Genomic DNA, 8,890 nt, shown 5'->3' with positions numbered 1-8,890 from the left:
TGCTGCGGGCACAATCCGGAGGCTCCAGGGCTGCTGGAGCAGGGCGGGGGGCTAAACACTTCTCCGTTGGGGGGATCGATGGGGCTGGCTGGCCTTTGACCCAGCACAGTGAGGGATCCGGGCCAGCAGGGCAGCCGCAGAGTTTAAGCCTCAGCAAGAGATCGGAGCAAATCTCAGAAACACAGACTCAACAAACACTTACACATTCCTCTTTTTAAACTTTTGTAAATATTCCCTGGATACAGACATGGCACCAAAGAGTCCACCAGCAGAGAACCAGACAGTCGTCCAGCTCCCCAACAGTTCATCCTGAAGAATCATAACCCAGCATTCACAACACAAACAGAACTGGAAGATGTTTCTTTGACAGATTTATCAGTTTAGCTGGATAATTTCAGCCGAGGTGAGGATTAGATCGATTTAACCAGATCATTTACTGGATTTATTAACCTTAACATAGGACCATCACTTTAGATTAGTTTAGCTGGCCAACCTAAGCCTAAAGTGAGTATGGTGTGTTTAGAAAACTTCAGCATGATACTTTCATATAAATATCAGTTTAGCTGGATAACTTAAGCTTTAAAAACTGTCAAAGTGAGGATTGTCTAATACTGGGTTCGGCAACATGCTGCTCTTTTACTGCCCTGTTGCGCAAAGCAAGTCTGTATTTTTGTGTATATTATAATATTTATAGCCTACACAAGAACATCAGCACATACGGAGACCTATTTACAGCCATGATGGTTAAATCAATGTAAAATATTGTGGCTCCCATGGTGGTTTGATGTTTGTTAATGGCTCTTAACAATTGGGTTGCCGAACCCGATCTCATATCATTTGTCTCTATTTGTACTGTATTACATGAAATTTATATTATATATAAAATTATATTTAGTTTTTTCACTTGAAAATAATGTCCCTGACAAAAGAAGCATCTAAACTAATAAGCTAAGCTAAACTAGAACTGTCCCTCACCCCTTCTTGTGTTGCTCAGGCTTGACTTTTGGTTTATCAGTGTAACGTGGAGCAGTGTTGAAGCGGACGTGTGGTGCTGGTGTGAGTGTGTCAGACACAATGGTGTTGCTGTGGTTTTTACACACTGTGTACACTCACTGGCCACTTTATTAGAAACACACACCTTGTCTGTGTGCGGTTAAAGGCTGTAGCTCATCTGTTGATGCAGTTTGTGTTAGCCATCCTCTAGTCCTCCGTTTTTGACCACAGAGCCGTTCTTGTCTGGATATTTCTGGATAGGCTTCCAACCTACACTTGTACCAGCACCACACACACTACCGCATCCGTATGATTGACAGGTGTGGCTACACTCTGTAATCGTAAACCTAAAGTGCCCCTGTGGTAGGTGTTTCTGATAAAATAACCAGTGTGGGTATTTCTAATATACTGTGTTATATTGTGTTAAGCTTGCAATGATTGTAAGAAAAAACGTTGTCCTCAACTGGGCAAACTTCACACTGGACACTCCTTTCCTGCATGAAAGCATATGGGACTTTCCACCAAATGCCCAAACGCTGATTAAGCTTGTCCCTAAAGCAAGTGCAAGTCTAAACAGGGGCTTCCATTCCAGTCCATGGGGCTGCCGCAGGGTCTGTCTGCTTGAGTGACGGATCAATATTGGAAATGAACTGAGGATCAGTCTCCTAATTGGACTCAAGTTTGCACTGAGCTGGGACCGAGTTAATGACTGACCTGAGGTCAGATTAAGGCCAGGCCAGGCTGAGCCAGCTGTGACGTCTCTGTGTGTTCTTCAACTACATGACTTATAGAGTATGGCCTATAAATATGACCAAATATGAGTCAGCTTTTGTTGGTTCAATTATAGATTCAACCAATAGGTGTAACACATGTTTCAAGTAGCAAAAAATCTAATTAACACAATCATTTACCTTATAACAAATCTACAACCCCAATTCCAATGAAGTTGGGACGTTGTGTAAAACATAAATAAAAACAGAATACAATGATTTGCAAATCCTTTTCAACCTATATTCAATTGAATACACTACAAAGACAAGATATTTAATGTTCAAACAGATAAACTTTTTTTTATTGTTTTTTTGCAAATATTCTCATTTTGAATTTGATGCCTACAACATGTTCCAAAGAAGTTGGGACAGGGGCAACAAAAGACTGGGAACCTTCGATCCCTCAGGCGGCACTGCATTAAAAACCCACATCATTCTGTAACAGATATTCCCACATGGGCTCAGGAACACTTCAGAAAACCACTGACAGTGAACACAGTTCGTCGCTCCATCTACAAGTGGAAGTTAAAACTCTGCCATGCAAAGTGAAAGCCATATATCAACAACACCCAGAAACGCCGCCGGCTTCTCTGGGCACGAGCTCATCTGAGATGGACTGACGCAAAGTGGCAAAGTGTCCTGTGGTCTGACGAGTCCACATTTCAAATTGGTTTTGGAAATCATGGACGTCGTGTCCTCCGGGCCAAAGAGGAAAAGGACTGTCCGGATTGTTATCAGCGCAAAGTTCAAAAGCCAGCATCTCTGATGGTGTGGGGGTGTGTTAGTGCCCATGGCGTGGGTAACTTGCACATCTGTGAAGGCACATTAATGCTGAAAGGTACATACAGGTTTTGGAGCAACATCTGCTGCCATCCAAGCAACATCTTTTTCAGGGACGTCCTGCTTATTTCAGCAAGACAAGGCCAAGCCACATTCTGCACGTGTTACAACAGCGTGGCTTCGTAGTAAAAGAGTGCGGGTACTAGACTGGCCTGCCTGCAGTCCAGACCTGTCTCCCATTGAAAATGTGTGGCGCATTATGAAGTGCAAAATACGACAACGGAGACCCCAGACTGCTGAGCAGCTGAAGCTGTACATCAAGCAAGAATGGGAAAGAATTCCACCTACAAAGCTTCAACAATTAGTGTCCTCAGTTCCCAAACGCTTACTGAGTGTTGTTAAAAGGAAAGGTGATGTAATACAGTGGTAAATACGCCCCTGTCCCAACTTCTTTGGAACATGTTGCAGGCATCAAATTCAAAATGAGTGAATATTTGCAAAAACCAGTAAAGTTGGTCTGTTTGAACATTAAATATCTTGTCTTTAGTGTCTGTAGTGTATTCAATTGAATATAGGTTGAAAAGGATTTGCAAATCATCGTATTCTGTTTTTATTTATGTTTTACACAACGTCCCAACTTCATTGGAATTGGGGTTGTAGTTAATTAGCCTGAAGAGGTTAAAAGGATGATGTACATGTATATGACATACTGTTATCCATTAGAATTGACAAAAGTATAGATCAAATTCAGGCTACAACATACATACTCAGCTAGGTGGTGTACTTTTGTCTGCGTTTATACGTCATACAATGTCAGGAACCACATAAGCAAGTCCGTTAGAGATTAGCTCCGCACGGTTTTGGGCGAGTGTGCATTGATGTGATTGGGATAATAAAACAGTTTCAGTCCTAAAATCTAAGCTGTGCCAGAGCCAGTTTATGAGGAGCCTGACCACTTCCTATTTCCCCCATTATATCAAAAACAGGACTGCAAAAAAGCAGAGGGCGCTCCCCAGTGAGGGCTCTATGAATGGGATTGAATGGAGCTAAATGGCTGAAACCAAAATGTCATGATGGTTTCTAATCCCTCACCCAGAGCCTTCGTTTAATTGTAGAAAGGGGCAGGATTGGGGCAGTACAACACTAGCATAGCTGCTATTGCGAGCTGATTGATTGGCGAGTGGAGCAGCTCATTGGCTGTTCACACTCACTGATGTTATCAGAATCAGAATCAAGGTTTATTGGCCAGTTATGCTATGCATACAAGGAATTTGATTTTGGTTACAGGAGCTCACAGTGTACAGTATCAGACAGACATTCACATGTAGGGAATAAGATAAAATAAATACAAAATAAAGTAAAAAAAAACAACCTGCATTCCTACTCACACACACACACACACACACACACACACACACACACACACACACACACAGTCATACCTGTAAACCTTACATTGTGCAATGTATGAGTCTAAAGTTAAAGTGCTGAGTGCAGCAGCAGCTAAAGGGCGTGTGGTGGCAGAGAAAGGGGTCAGTGAGGTGACAGTCAAACAGGTGGGGTAATATGGCAGGTGAAAAGACACTAGAATGAACACTGGTTTGAGCAGCGGTTCCAGAGGATGGAGTGATACTATATACGAGTGTATCTAGAAGTGCAGTTTGAAGCTGGAATTGTTTTGTGTGATATTTTAACTTATGAGTGTTATGAATGTACATGAGGTGCCGTTTTAAACTGCTATAACTCGAGTTCAAAGGGGTTTAAAGATATAACAGCTGTGTTAAAATGTTATGCCGTTCTGTGTTCAGGATATGAATGGATTCTTTTATCTTTAAAAAGTTTAAGCATTTATAAACTATGATTTTACTTAAATGTTCCATCTTAACCCATTCATTTTGGACTTGCTGAGGAGCGCCCTCTAGTGTTTGAGAAACCCGGAAGACATTGTAGAGTGGTAATCCTCCCCTTTACAAGTTCTCTGGCTGAGCCACATTGAAAGCCACTGTAAAATACCCGACGTACGTGCAATGACGGCCGCCTCAATTCAACAATTCAACTCACTAGAAAACATTGTACTGTGGTGCTGCTCACATGGACAACTGAGTGTACTGATAGATGAAGGAAGAACCCAGTTTTGTTTAAACTGAGGGGCTGAAAACTTATTTTCTTAGCAACTGGGCTAGCAGGCTAGCAGACGTCAAGATAGCTACAAGGATGAACTGCACCTGTATTAATATTCATTGTTGGGCTTTGAATTGAAGCATTTACCAAACAATCCACTGTAAAACTGCAATATACAAAATAAAAAATATTCTGAAGCTGAATGTGTGGCACTGTTAGCCAGTTGCTAACACAACATTGCAAACTACCATCACAATGCTAATGGAAATTAGCATTGTCATTGTGGTGGTTGCAAGCTAAAACTATCAGCGGTGGATAAAGTACACAAACCACGTACTTGAGTTAAAGTAGAGACACCCAAGGTAAAATATCCCTCCAGTATAAATAGAAGTTCCTCCATTTAGTAAAAGTCCAACTTGAGTAAAAGTACCTTCAGATGTACTTAAGTATAAAGTAAAAGTACTAAAAGAGTAATTCTGGCTCTGATCCGGTCCTGTTATCATTTTTATAACCAGACTGGCTTCATGAACTCATTTCAGGTGAAAGTCCTCCAGCGTCTCTCTTAGTAAACCAGTCTTTTAATAGAACATCATTAATTAGTGAAGCTGACGTCTATTAAAATGATCATAAGCACAAAACACTGAAGGTAAACAGTTTCCATCAGGGAGAACCGAGTGGCTCTGAAATCACTTTTTACAAACAAGCAAAGTTTCAGTTTCAGATTTATTTACAACTTAGTTCCAAGTTTAAGTTGAATAAAAACTGGCTTTAAACTCAGGATCACAGATGAGCTCCTTTACTATGTTGATCTGTAGGCGTCTGTTCATAAACATAAACCAGCCCAAACTCATTTACTATAAAATGAAATGGTGTTTGTAGAAATTCAGAAAAAAGCCGCGTCAGTCTCGACTGCATATGTGGACATATTTCTATATTGTGCTCTATTTACACAAAGTTAGGTTAGTTCATCATTTATGTTGAACAGACTCTCCCAAAGTTTTACGCTGCTGCGCTGACGTTGAACGCGTGCTGCACTGGGTCGGTATGACCAACAGGTCAAAACCAGCTCTAAACAAAGTGACCGCTGGGCCCTGATTGGTGCTCTGGCTTTGCGCTTCTTTCGTTTTGACATGTTACGTTTTTATACACACAGAAACCAAAAGGAACGACAGATTTCTCAGAATGTAGGAGGAAAAAGTCGGATATTAGACTCTGAAATGTAGTGGAGTGAAAGGAAAAAGTCGCCCAGAATGGAAAAACTTCAGTAAAGATACACCAAAAATACTAAAGTACAGAAACTAATTACATTTACTCAGTTACTGTCCACCACTGAAAATTATAAGGCTGCATTAAATACGTCTATATTAAAGTACTTTTATTATTATGTGACAAAAATCATACAGTGATGGCAGACTGAAAGTTCTTTTGTCTGTAAGTCCATAGTACACTGTAAACTACTAAAACTACTAAAACTACTAAAACTACATTTCTTGCTGGAAGAGTTGTTTACGATCTTTCTTCATTGTAATGTAAACTGCTGAAAATGTGTGTTATCATAGTTCATGTTGTTGCCATTTTATGAAAACAATAAACCACTTGAGGCTGTTTTTCTGTGATTTTAGCTCTTTTATAGCTACGTTAGCCTCATATCTCCAAAACCAAGCAGCAAACTTCAGACACCAAAAGTTCCATGGATGATCAACTTAAGATTTAAGGGAAAAATTGTGTAAATCAGATTTTCCATCAAACAATCTCAGATATGCATGGCAGACAAACTCAAGGCACACTTCGGTGGACAGTTCATGACAGACTGATTCAGTGGATCAGCTCCAAGGCTAGGGGTCAATGTGGTCTCTTCCCAGCATGTGGCCCCCCCTTGAGCACCCCCCAGTCAAAGGTGATCAGAGGGGGCGCCTGATCGAAGTTGATAATGAACAACTCTCTAAGCTGCTCCATCCCACATGCCCAAATCTCTAAATCAGCCTCTGCACGGGCCGCAGCAGCATTGTGCCTGATATTGATCCTCTAGCGCGGGGTTTTTAATACCTGCCGTCTGCAGCGGACCGCCCGGATGGGAAGTGACGGCTCGAGGCCTGGTGGGTAAACACTGGGGCCCAGGACACAATGGGGGCTCCTCTCACTCTCCTCGGCCCTTTATGTTCAGTTTTGTTTTCCAATAAAACAGCTGCTGAGTAAAAGACGGACCCCGCATTTGCAGGACAAGGCCAGGAACAGCGCACAGACAGCAGTGAAGCAGGAACACTAAGAGAGACGTTACATTAAAAGAGATAGAAAAATAAACAATTATCCACCTAATACAAATTTTGAACTATGAGGCTATACGTAGGTTATATATCCCTAAATCAGCACAAACGTGCCTCAAACTGTGTTCAGTCACTTCTTATAAACTTCTTTATGAGGTTTCTGACACTGTGTGACTCACTGGTATCTAGAAACATGGACAAAAGGTATGTTCAAAATTCAGGGTTTTAGCTATTCAGTGTAGTTTTGTCCATTTTCCATTGACAAACCACTTCAAATGCATCAGAATCACAGTGGAATTCCACAGTGGTGCTGATAGGAACCAGACGTCTGAGGAGTTTGTCTCTTAACGCTGCCCCACAGAATGTGAAATGGTTATGCCTGCGCTTTGTGGTGCCGGAGACATTGTTCTGCAGTAGTTTTGGGCGATATGGCAAAGATGTTACATCATAATACTGCAAAAGGTTTCACATTTTTTCTGATACCAGTTCATTGGAACACACAAAGTACTGCAACATTTAAAGACACTGTCAAAAAATATGAATCCAAAGATTTGTATTAAAACAGTTTATATCCTGTACTGCATTAAATAGTTTATCGGGTCTAATGAGGCCCTCTTTTTAATCAAACAAGCAGTCGGCTAGTGTTTTAAAGTACAACCCCAATTCCAATGAAGTTGGGACGTTGTGTAAAACATAAATAAAAACAGAATACGATGATTTGCTAATCCTTTTCAACCTATATTCAATTGAATACACTACAAAGACAAGATATTTAATGTTCAAACAGATAAACTTTATTGTTTTTTGCAAATATTGACTCATTTTGAATTTGATGCCTGTAACACATTCCAAAGAAGTTGGGACAGGGGCGTGTTTACCACTGTGTTACATCACCTTTCCTTTTAACACTCAATAAGCGTTTGGGAACTGAGGACACTAATTGTTGAAGCTTTGTAGGTGGAATTCTTTCCCATTCTTGCTTGATGTACAACTTCAGTTGCTCAGCAGTCCGGGGTCTCCGCTGTCATATTTTGCACTTTATAATGCGCCACACATTTTCAATGGGAGACAGTCTGGACTGCAGGCAGGCCAGTCTAGTACCCGCACTCTTTTACTATGAAGCCACGCTGTTGTAACACGTGCAGAATGTGGCTTGGCATCGTCTTGCTGAAATAAGCAGGACGTCCCTGAAAAAGACGCTGCTTGGATGGCAGCAGATGTTGCTCCAAAACCTGCATGTACCTTTCAGCATTAATGGGGTCTTCACAGATGTGCAAGTTACCAATGCCATGGGCACTAACCCCCCCCCACACCATCAGAGATGCTGGCTTTTGAACTTTGTGCTGATAACAATCCGGACAGTCCTTTTCCTCTTTGGCCTGGAGGAACTTGCACTTGTAGATGGAGTAACGAACTGTGTTCACTGACAGTGGTTTTCCGAAGTGTTCCTGAGCCCATGTGGGAATATCCGTTACAGAATGATGTCGGTTTTTAATGCAGTGCCGCCTGAGGGATTGAAGGTCACGGGCATTCAGTGTTGGTTTTCTGCCGCTTACTTGCAGAGATTTCTCCAGATTCTCTGAATCTTTTGATGATATTTTGGACTGTAGGTGATAAAATCCCTAAATTCCTTGCAGTTGCACATTGAGAAACGTTCTTAAACTGTTGGACTATTTGCTCATGCAGTTGTTCACAAAGTGGTGAACCTCGCCTGTCCTTGCTTGTGAACGACTGAGCCTTTCAGGGATGCTCCCTTTATACCCAATCATGACACTCACCTGTTTCCAATTAACCTGTTCACCTGTGGAATGTTCCAAACAGGTGTTTTTTGAGCATTCCTCAACTTTCCAAGTCTTTTGTTGCCCCTGTCCCAACTTCTTTGGAACGTGTTGCAGGCATCAAATTCAAAATGAGTGAATATTTGCAAAAAATATTTTATTTATGTTTTACACAACGTCCCAA

This window comes from Pygocentrus nattereri, chromosome 28, assembly GCF_015220715.1.
Source record: "Pygocentrus nattereri isolate fPygNat1 chromosome 28, fPygNat1.pri, whole genome shotgun sequence".
In the NCBI taxonomy this organism is placed as follows: domain Eukaryota; kingdom Metazoa; phylum Chordata; class Actinopteri; order Characiformes; family Serrasalmidae; genus Pygocentrus; species Pygocentrus nattereri.
The sequence above is the reverse complement of the archived record's forward strand: the minus strand, read 5'-3'. Positions refer to the sequence as shown.